Source organism: Lactuca virosa, chromosome 7 (assembly GCF_052849685.1).
Source record: "Lactuca virosa cultivar CGN04683 chromosome 7, Lactuca_virosa_CGN04683_v6, whole genome shotgun sequence".
Taxonomy (NCBI): domain Eukaryota; kingdom Viridiplantae; phylum Streptophyta; class Magnoliopsida; order Asterales; family Asteraceae; genus Lactuca; species Lactuca virosa.
Genome location: NC_136432.1, coordinates 70,497,534 through 70,508,966, shown reverse-complemented (window position 1 = coordinate 70,508,966; position 11,433 = coordinate 70,497,534). Strand labels below are relative to the sequence as shown.

General features: G+C 37.8%; 1 pseudogene; it reads left to right on the top strand.

Moving 5' to 3' along the window:
* Nucleotides 1-10,004: 10,004 nt before the first annotated feature.
* LOC145126756 (protein RMD5 homolog pseudogene) lies at nucleotides 10,005-10,851 on the top strand (annotated as a pseudogene).
* The last annotated feature ends 582 nt before the right edge of the window (nucleotides 10,852-11,433 follow it).

Here is an 11,433-nt window from a genome sequence, read left to right as displayed (position 1 = left end):
TAGAGAAAGGTTTCAATGGGCGGTTGGCCAAAAAGCCTGTTACAAAAGAGTATTTCGTTTTGCTATCCAACCTTGATGAATTCAACATGTATAATGTCGTCTATTTATTAATTATTGATTATAATTACTTATTGTTACTAATATTTTTTTTAGAAATTTAATTGTTAACTAATTTTTATGTGGCAGATATCCATGGGGGAGGATAATTTGGGATCAATTGTACAAAATACTTTTTATTGTATTTAATAAGGTTTACAAGTATATACATCCAGACGAACCGAAAGAGAACGAACCTTAAAAATTGACCTACACCCTACATGAGTTTTTATACGCTTTTAAGGTAAGTATATGATGGAGAATGTATTATTTTTTTGCTTGCTAACATTCTAACTATTTTTTATTTATTTGTTTGCTAACATATATATATATATATATATATGTATATATATATATATATATATATATATATATATATATATATATATATATATATATATATATATATATATATATATATATATATATATATATATGGATTCTTGAGACTTTTCTGGTGATGGTCAAAACTGAGGCCGTTACAAAAGACTCACTACAACCGGTTTTTACAAATCGACAACATATGGTTACTTAATTATTTAAATATTTATTTATTTTATAATTTATGTTTATTTATAATTTTATAATTTTGTTAGAAGGGTAATAGACTTGTACCGAAGTTGGAGCCGACGGAAGATGAGATGTGTGCTGAATGGTGGATTGTTAGCTCGGCATGGATTGATCGCCCTGATTTTCCCGACACTGAAGTTCACAGGACACCTTCCCTAACACCATCACCCAAAATCTCCCCTACCCATGAGCATCGACAAAAGAATGCACATATAGATGATCCATCTCACCCGCCACCATCACCACCATCGACCGCTGACCCATCAACTGACAAGGACCAAATTATTAGTGACTTGCAGAACGAGGTTGGTCAATTGAAAAATGAGGTCCGTGAATATGGCGAGCAGTTGCGCTCCAGGAGGAGCGTTTAGCATAGCATGAGGCTACTTTAGCCATGGTTCTAAAACTTATCAATCAGACTCCCGAAAACGATGTTGGTACCTTAAAGGGGATGGAGGTATACTTTTAATTATTCCATCGTTTATGGTTGTTATGTTTTTCATCGTATACAAGTATACATTATTGAACCGTACATGGATACTACAATGACAATGAGTTATAGGAGCATGATTACGTATTAAGCACCCCCGAAAATCCGTTGAATGTCCGCCCTGAATAGCCGTTGAATGACGGCCCTGAACAGCCGCTGAATGTTGGCCCTTAGCAGCCGTGTCCGGTTATTCACTCGTCGGATGTAATAGAGATTCCGCGGGATGAATACAAAACACCGTCGCCAGCATCTCTTAGGCGTTCTAAACGCCAAGAAAAGTTATGTCCATATGGTATAAGTCACCATGGATACAAATGAAGAGGAAAGGTGTTACACAGCAACAATCAGCACCATTGGACAATCTTTTAGATCCTACTGTACACAGTGTATATAAAGAACGGGATGGTTCGCTGTTGTTTGGTCACAATTATTTGACCGGTTTTGCTACGCTTGAGTTTTGGACACAGTTATATGCAGATAGTCATAGAGGATGGTTGTCATGTGATGTAAGCAATATAATTATTTACTTATTACACACTACGCTTCTAATAATAATATTTACTTTACTGCAAAAAAATTAATTGGTAGCACATCATGATGTGGATCTCATTGTTGGTAGAGTGTAGAGTGGATGATGCTCGGTGGACGGTTGTGCCGTCAGCTTTCAACACTGATACATATGATTGGAGTGACATGGCTGACGGATCTGTTTACCCAGCTTGGGCCGCAGTGTGTAATAAAGTATAATTTTGTTTGGATAACATTACCTAAGTATATATATATATATATATATATATATATATATATATATATATATATATATACTAATTAATTATTTCTAACCTTTTTTGTAGCTTTACATTCCAATCAATATACCACATGCTCATTGGTTTTTGGGTGCTTTGGATTTGAAGATATTCCAAATGACTATATATGATAGTTATTGGAAGGGCGACTACTGTTCGAAAAATGAGGATTGGTTTATAGGTATGAGAGCCCGCATCCACAAACTGCTAGTGGGAGTCAACTACTGGGGTACCGAACCAACTGATTCAATACCACTCGAGAGCTTCAAGATGACCCTCGAAATGACCCAGACGTACCACAACAAATTGACAGCAGAGGGGATTGTGGGGTGTTTTTGTGTTGGTTCATGGAGGCGTTGATCACCGGGAAATCAATTTCTATAGAGGGTAAAACCACCGGTCCATAGACTATGAGTTATAGAAAACGACTTGCGGAAATATTTTGGGTACAAGGACAAAGATAATTTGAACTTCGTATTTGTAATGACCTACATACACATCTTTTATTTAGTTTATGTATTTGTTAGTTGTTTGTTCATTTTAATTGCATTTTATATTTTATAAAACAAAAAATTATACATTTTATGAAAGCGAAACTTATACATTATACTTCGGAACTGTGTATTACAAATGTATTTCGGAACCATGTATTACATTTTATGAAAACAAAACTTACACGCAAAAAAAAAGTCAAATCTATTCCGGAACCATAGTCCGAAATCGTACTCCGAAAATTACAGAGACCTTTCCAAAACAATGTATTTCGGAAAATACGGTTACTTTAATAAAAAAAATTGTGGTATTTTTGTCAAAAAGTTGTTTATAGAAGTTACTTAATTTCCCATTCCTTTAACTATAATATCTACATGATTAATGTTTAAAAAAAAAAAAAATCTATCCCGCCGTTACGGAGCACAAGATTTTTTACTAGTTACACATTAATTTTTAAAATTTTATTCTTTCATTTGATATGTAGAGAATAAATCATATAGTAGTTGGTAATGGTTTTTTAATAATAATATCAAGAAACATGTGGTGAAGGAATCGTGATGACATTTGTTTAATATTTATAGTCATATGGAATCCAAGGGTAAACGAGTAAGGATCACCCTCATTGGAGCGACATTGTTCTCATATTTCACAGTATTGTTTATTTTATTTTGTTAATCATTTTATGGCACGTTTAATTTACAACTCACATTTGAAAGGACTTTTACAAGTTTTATTTGTGACATTTGTCAACAACTTACATGACAAGATCGTAAGTTTAACTTCATGGAAGAAATTACGAATATTTGTTTGGATGGATTGGTTAGATTTGATCTGATCAACCAAATACAAATTTGTTTTAGTGTTCAAATATGGATCAACATATTTCAAATTAAATTCAAATCCAATCCAAATAAATTAAATTGTAATTCGTTTTGATCAGTTTTGCAATTTGATTTTTAAAAACCAAAGATTATAAAAATATACATATAACTTGACCATTAGCAAACTTGAGTTGTCAAATTTAACTCTATGAATTATTCAACGTCTTGTTTCTTAATCTACCGCAATGATAAAGAAAAAAATTTAATTAATATCCTATAAAAGTAAGGATTAAATATATTGCCCTTATTAATTTACTAATAAGTATATGCCACACTTAAAATGTTTACAACTTGATAAAATGAAGTATTAACAGAATATAAGTGTCACCAAAAGATTACACAAATAAAGATCGATGCTCATATTTAGACCAATAAACTATTAAACCTATGCTGCATTTTTTGGACAGGAGTCCAATTTGAGAACCAAAACTACTAATTATTTGTGTTCTTGAAGCTGTAACGAATAGAGTTTGTAGTTATCTTGCATCATGATGCTATTTTTGACCATTCTTAGTGTCAAAGATTCAACTATATATGGGCAATAATCAATTGTGGGGCAGATGATTGTTGTAAACAGAAAGCTTCACATACATCTTTTAGACAGTAAAGACAATAGCAAAACTATCATCCTTGTTTCTAACAAGCTATATATCGTCCTAGCTTCTCCCCACCGAGTTCGGAAATTAGTGGGCATTTTGATTCTTTTTATGAATCTGTAATTCTCATTTTAATTGAACATAATTCTACATCAATATATGGATAATTAGATGGGAAGTAACAAGAAACATTAATCTGTTTACATGTCAAGATGATCTAGCTTTCGGTGGTGCCATTACGACTAACTTGGATGGATTTGTCCAAGAATCCATTTCATGGATAACCTTGCTTCCGTCACTTTCTACCACCACCACCTCTCCAAAGTGCACATGCCTTGAACCAACAACATTGGTCGCACCTGATGGCTGTGGCTGTGGCTGTGGCTGTGGGGGTTTATCCTTGGATAAGGGCCTACCCGTGGCTTGGTCTTGGCTTGAGATCATGGCATTCTGACGAGGTGGCATTGGATAAATAGGACCCCCTCGCCTTGAATAATTCTGATGGACGTCGTACGGGTAGGAAATTTCTCTAGGACAACAAGTACCCTTGAAGCACGTATACAAATAGGTCAACATCCAAAAGGCCCAAGGAGAGCCTATCAGAAGAAATGCAACTACAGGAAACCATGGCTGGGCGATGCTGGGTAGAAAAACGTAGAAAGTGAGGAAAATACCACCGATGATTACCAAAACGAAGAAGAGAGAGGAGATTAAAGGTACCCTCAAATCTCCATCCCTTACATCCTCCATTGTCTTAAATCCTTGTCTCGTTCTATCAACATAATTTCATTCGTTCTCTTCGTATATTTACCTTCTCTTTCTCTCTCCTTAACTTCCTGTTTTAGGGCTTTCATTAATGTTTGTTAAACTTGTCTATTTACCCACCATGCATGTTGGAAAAAATATAGGGCTTCTATAAGGGAAATCTCCTATATTTTTTCCTCGCAGCCTTTCATTGTTTAAAAGAAAATTTAGTAAAATTAAATTCCAACCCAGCTAAACTAAATCTTTTTAAATACTCTACAAGATGCTATAAAACATATCTTGTTACACATTATATAAGGGAATATGACACAAATGTGGTACGAACCTTCTAAGGTTGGTCACTTTAGTCCCTAAATTATTTTCGTTGCTTTATGAGAGAATAAAATCGTTTTTGTTGGGTCTATTAGGTTCTTTTGGAAGATTGGAAGGGGTAAGCCGGTGACATTTTTGTCACCTCATTTGATGAAATGCCATTTATCCTTTTAAAAATCTCCCAAGAAATTCAACTGTGTTTGACTAAAGAAATTCAACAAACATTATCAGGAATATATCAAACTACTCTTTGATTAATTTGGAAATATAACTCAAAAACCAAATTAGTTTACAGTGTGTTTTTGTTTCTCTGTGTTGGTGTGTATTACCCTCTTGATAATGCACTGTATTTATAAGATGGACTAAATCATTTCCAATCCTATAATAATAAACATGAGACCCAACCAACTTGTTGGTGTCCCCTACTTTATTTGTGGGTGGAAGACATGAGTGGAGTGAAATGAGGAATTAGGATTCCAACAATCACCCCCGAATCTCTAAGTCCTTCTAGAGATGTCTTCAATCCTGATCAAGTCCCACATTATCTTGAACTTGGTTCGAGCCAACGGTTTTGTGAGAATGTCTGCCTTTTGTTCTTCACCTGGAATGTACTCCACCTCCACTTGTTCCTTTTCAACGCAATTACGAATGAAGTGAAACCTAGTGTGAATGTGTTTACTTCTTCCGTGAAAAACGGGATTCTTCGTTAGTTCGATAGCCGACTTGTTATCAACTCTAAGAACCACCTTCTCTTGCGTTTTGTTCAAGATTTCTCCCAGCAAATCTTGAAGCCATATTGCTTGACATGCAGCCGCAGTGGCTGCCATGAACTCTGCCTCGCAAGATGATAAAGCAACAGTATCTTGCTTTTGCGAACACCATGTTATTGGAGACAACCCATAGTAGAAAATATGACCAGTTGTGCTTCTTCCGTCATCTGGATCAACATTATGACTACTATCACTGTAACCAATTATTCGATTTTGTTCCATCCTCTCGTACTTGATTCCGTATCCCGTTGTTCCTCGTAAATACCTTAGGATGTGTTTGATTGCAACACCATGTGATTCTCTTGGATCTTGCATGTATCGACTAACAACTCCAACCGCATATGCCATATCGGGTCTTGTCTGCAAGAGATATCTAAGGCATCCTACCAACTTTTGGTATTGTGTCGGGTCGATTTCGGGTTCATCTTCGGCCTTCGACATTTTGGTTCCTGGATCCATGGGAATGTGGGTAGGATTGCAATCATGTAAACCGGCTTCCTTCAAAATGCGTTGTGCATACGCTTCTTGGTTTATTGTAATCCCCGATTCATCCTGTTTGACTTCAATGCCCAGGTAGTAAGTTAATCTTCCAAGATCAGACATCTCGAAGTTCTTGGACATTTCAAATTTGAACCTTTTGATCATGCTCAAATTTGTACCCGTGACAAACAAATCATCAACATAGATTGCTAAAATTAGCAAGTTGGATCCTTCGTTCTTCCGGTACACCGATGGTTCTTTCATGCACTTGTGAAACTTCATTCCTTTCAAAATCCCATCAAGTTTCGTATTCCATGCTCTCGGTGCTTGTCTAAGACCATATAGTGCTTTTGAAAGACGGTACACCTTGTGCTCGTCGCCTTTCCTTATGTAGCCTTCCGGTTGATACACATAGACGGTTTCTCTCAACTCTCCATGTAAGAAAGCCGTCTTGACATCCAAGTGGTGAAGCTCCCATCCATTGGTAGCGGCTAAGGCAATGAGAAACCGTATGGTTTCGATGCGAGCTACCGGAGCAAATACTTCTTGTAAGTCAATGCCAGGTTGTTGTACGTACCCTTTAGCAACCAATCTTGCCTTGTGTTTGTTTATGGTGCCATCTACATTTTTCTTCAGCTTGAACACCCATTTGAGTCCAATGGGCTTCACCCCCATAGGCTTGTTTACGAGAGACCAAGTATTGTTCTTGTTGATCGAATTGATCTCTGTATTCATGGCTTTGACCCATTGTGGTTCTTTCTTTGCCTCTTCAACCGATACCGGCTCGTCATTGGTTGCTAGGAGAAGTTCTTCAATATCATCAACATAAAGTACATAATCTCGTAATCGAATTGGAAGCACCTTTGGTCTTGTGGGCCTTTGGTTTTGAACATTGTTTACGTTGTTGTTGACCGGACTTGGTTGCTCATTTTCTTGTACCTCCACTCCGTCTTCAATCTCGTGATCCGATTCGTTTGGTTCAATTGGTTCGTTGTTTACATCGTTTCCTTGGTTGTTGTTCGCCTTATCTTCCGGTAAATCCCATGGTACTATGAATGATCCTGGTTCTTCATTGTCGGGTGTAGCTTCGTTAACCCAATTCCACCCTTTGGTTTCATTAAAAATAACATCTCGAGTTACGATTATTTTTTGTGTAACCGGGTTAAAAAGACGATAAGCTTTCGTACCGGGTTCGGAACCAAGATGCACCAGTGGTCTTGATCTATCATCCAACTTCTTCACGTTTACCGGTTCAACTTTTGCATACGCTAGACACCCAAAGATGCGTACGTTCTCCAAATTAGGTTTTCTTTTATACAACTTCTCGTACGGAGTTGTATTACCAAGTACTCTTGTGTAAACACGGTTGATCAGGTTTGTGGAGTGTTTTATCGCTTCTCCCCATAGATAGTTTGGAACATGCATCGCCTTCATGATACTTCGTGTCATGTCCATAAGTGTTCTGTTTCTTCGTTCCACAATACCGTTTTGTTGTGGTGAATATGGGGCGGTAAGATGACGTTTGATTCCATTTAGATCACAAAATGAATTGAACTGGAGTGAGGTAAACTCACCCCCTCGATCACTTCGAAACACCTTCAAAGACTTTCCAAGCTCATTCTCCGCCAAAGCTTTGAACTTTTTGAAGTGTGAAAACGCCTCACTTTTCTCTTTTAAGAGAAAAATCCACATATACCGTGAAAAATCGTCAATTAGTGTGAAAATGTACCGATTTTGACCCTTCGCTGACGGTGTTATCGGACCGCATAAATCACCGTGAACTAGCTCCAATGGCCGTGTTGCTTTGTACGCCGTCATTAATGGAAATGACTTTCTTGTTTGCTTGCCCACCAAACAAGACTCACATAATTGATTTTCATTGTCAAAATGTGGTAACCCTTTAACTAGACTATTCTTGGACATCTTCTTCATAGACTCGAAATTGATGTGCCCAAGTCTTGCATGCCAGCGCCACGTGTCTTCACTTAGTCTTGAATGAAGGCAAATAGGTACTCCAATGGGCAACTGTATTTTATAAAGGCGGTTTGGAGTTCTTTGTACCTTCATTAATAAGCAGTTGTCGGCATCATGCATTGTCAAATAGTTGTCTTTCATCCGAATATCGCACCCGGCTTCGGTTGCTTGTCCGAGACTAAAAATATTATTTTTCAAATCCGGAATAAAATAAATCTCCGTTATCAATCGTTGTTGCCCCGATTTTCCTTGGAAAACAATTGAGCCTTTCCCTTTTATTTCGACACACGAATTATCACCGAATTTGACCTTTCCGGTTATTCCTTCGTCGAGTTCGGAGAAAAATGAACGATTTCCTGTCATGTGATTACTCGCCCCGTTGTCCAAATACCACACATCGTTGTCTTGTGAGTTGTATTTGGATGGCATCACCTTTTCTTCATTTAGAAACACTTTTTCATGAAAAAATACAGTTTCATCAGCGTCGTCTTGCTCGGTGAAATTGCTTTCTTGGAATTTTTGAATTCGTTCCGGACATTTGGATGCGTAATGGCCCGACTTATCACATCTGTAGCATATAATCTTCGACATATCTTTTTTCGGGTTTCGGTTTGAGTCCGAATTGGAATTGGGCCGGTTATTGGGCTGTTTGGGCTTATTATTGGGTTGGGTCGATTTTGACCCGGATCCAACGGTTGACCCGGATTCGCTACCCCACCCGCTTGAGCCATTTCGATTAAAGCTTCCCGACTCGGTGCCATTAGAACCCTTCCCCCGTTTTCCCCAATTCGTCTTCCCCGACGATCCAGAACCTCCTCCGCCATCGTTTCTCCATCCGCCACCACCACTCGTTCTAGCCATCAACACCTTTTGTTGCCCGTCTCCGTCCTCATCTGCTTTGATTCTTTCTTCATATGCTTTCAGACGTCCTACGACGTCGTCGAAGGATACCGTCTTCAAATCGAGCACTTGCTCGAGGGAGGCGACGATCTGAATGAACCGGTGAGGTACCACCGTCAAGAGTTTCTTCACGAGTTTCGTTTCTCCGATGGGTTCTCCCAGTGACGCTGACTTCGAGGCGATTCCAGCGAGCTTTCCGGCGAAAGCGTCTATCGTCTCTGTCTCCTGCATCTTCAGTCGGTCTAGATCGGCGGTGAGTGTTTGAAGTCGGGCCTCTTTTACTCTGTCGGCTCCAACATGTCGAGCCCTAATCGACTCCCAGAGGACCATCGCTTTATCGACGTCCCCTATCTACATTATCAAGCTCTCAGGGATTGCTTGATACAACAATCCAATGGCAAGGTAATTCTTTTCTTCATTTTCTTCTCCTGGATCAATTACTGACCAGCTTTTATGAATTCGTAGGACAACTTTCATACGGAGGGACCAGACCATGTAATTGGTCTGGTTTAGCATTGGGCAAGCCACTGATGTGGTTCCAATTTCTTTGATTCTGACCGGAGGTGTAGCAGCACCGGTACCTCCAGCATCTTCAACGTCTGACATCTTCTTTTACTGGTGTCCTTCTTGATCACCATGTATTGAATTCAAGGCCCCTGTTCTTGAGCTCTGATACCAATTCACGCTTCACAGAAATGTAATAGCACACAATATATATCAAACTACTCTTTGATTAATTTGGAAATATAACTCAAAAACCAAATTAGTTTACAGTGTGTTTTTGTTTCTCTGTGTTGGTGTGTATTACCCTCTTGATAATGCACTGTATTTATAAGATGGACTAAATCATTTCCAATCCTATAATAATAAACATGAGACCCAACCAACTTGTTGGTGTCCCCTACTTTATTTGTGGGTGGAAGACATGAGTGGAGTGAAATGTGGAATTAGGATTCCAACAATTATCAGGAATATAATTCGCCATTAATAAGCCGTCCTCTCAACCCAAGTTAATCCATGTTGAACTAAAAACCAAATTGAAATAAATCGCTCCACTTAATCACCTCGAAGCTACACAAAAGGAACTCAACATAGCCATGAACAAATACACTAAACTCCTTGAGAAACAATTATATCCAAACATATGAGAACCTTACAGAACCGTCGACTTCGATTCCTACACAATTAACCATATAATTGCTAGTAATTTATATCACGAACGCATGTTTGAAATCCGCGATTGTTTCATAAATGAACCTCACGAAGAAAAAACCATCATTGACAAAAAACCCAAATCTTAAATCCATGAAGTAGCATAACCTAACTCCCGCTTTGAAGTGGGTCATAATTAAGCATGACAAGATTCAAAAAACTAATTCGACATCAAATGAAAGCTTCATCGTTTAAAATTCATGGACATTCTTCAAAATGGCAATCGAGATGAAGCTCTAACATACGGAAGAACTCATTTCGCCCCTTTCGCGGCCCAGCATCTTCATGAAATCCAAAAGCTCATGTTGTGTCTTCGATGGGTCGAAAATACTGACTAGTCTCTATAACTCCGTGGTCGAAACTTGCCAACGATCTCGCTCATCAATTATGTAATATCTTAGGTGAATCGTATGAAATCCCTTTGAGAGTGACGGTGCTTCCAGCATTCAAGGGTTGCCGACTTTATAAAAATTGATGAATGTGATGACGGGGAGTGAGTGGTGGTGAAGATGTAGTGTGTGTGTGTGTTTATGTGTTCCTTTCCACAAGAGATGCTGACTTTGTTATCTCAATTTTGACTAGAAGATGAAATTATGAACTTTATTGTCCACATCATCTTAAATTGTTAACGTTGCATATAAAAATGGTTATTTTAAGTTTGAGGGACTAAAAAGACAGGTTGCCCACAAGTTGGTTACCTCATAAAACCATGAAAATAGTTTGGGGACTAAAAGGGCCAACCCTAGAAAGTTCATAGGGCAATTGTGTCATTTCCCCATTATGTAAATATAGGGTGGGTTTTTCCTATAATCTTATATAAGACGACATTAATTACATATTTATATAACCATATATCAGGCTTTTAACCATTTATCTAACAAAATGCTCTAAATAATTTACTAAATTATGAATGCCAAGATTGGTAAAAGCATAATCACAACAAGAAAAGAGAGTAACAATTAATTCCACATTTCATCGATGATAACTCGTCGTTATTGCTCATAATAGCGGATCCTGAGGATTCCCCGGGGTTCCGGACCACTACTCGATTTCAACATATAAGTGTAAAAAATGTAAATTCATTATTAT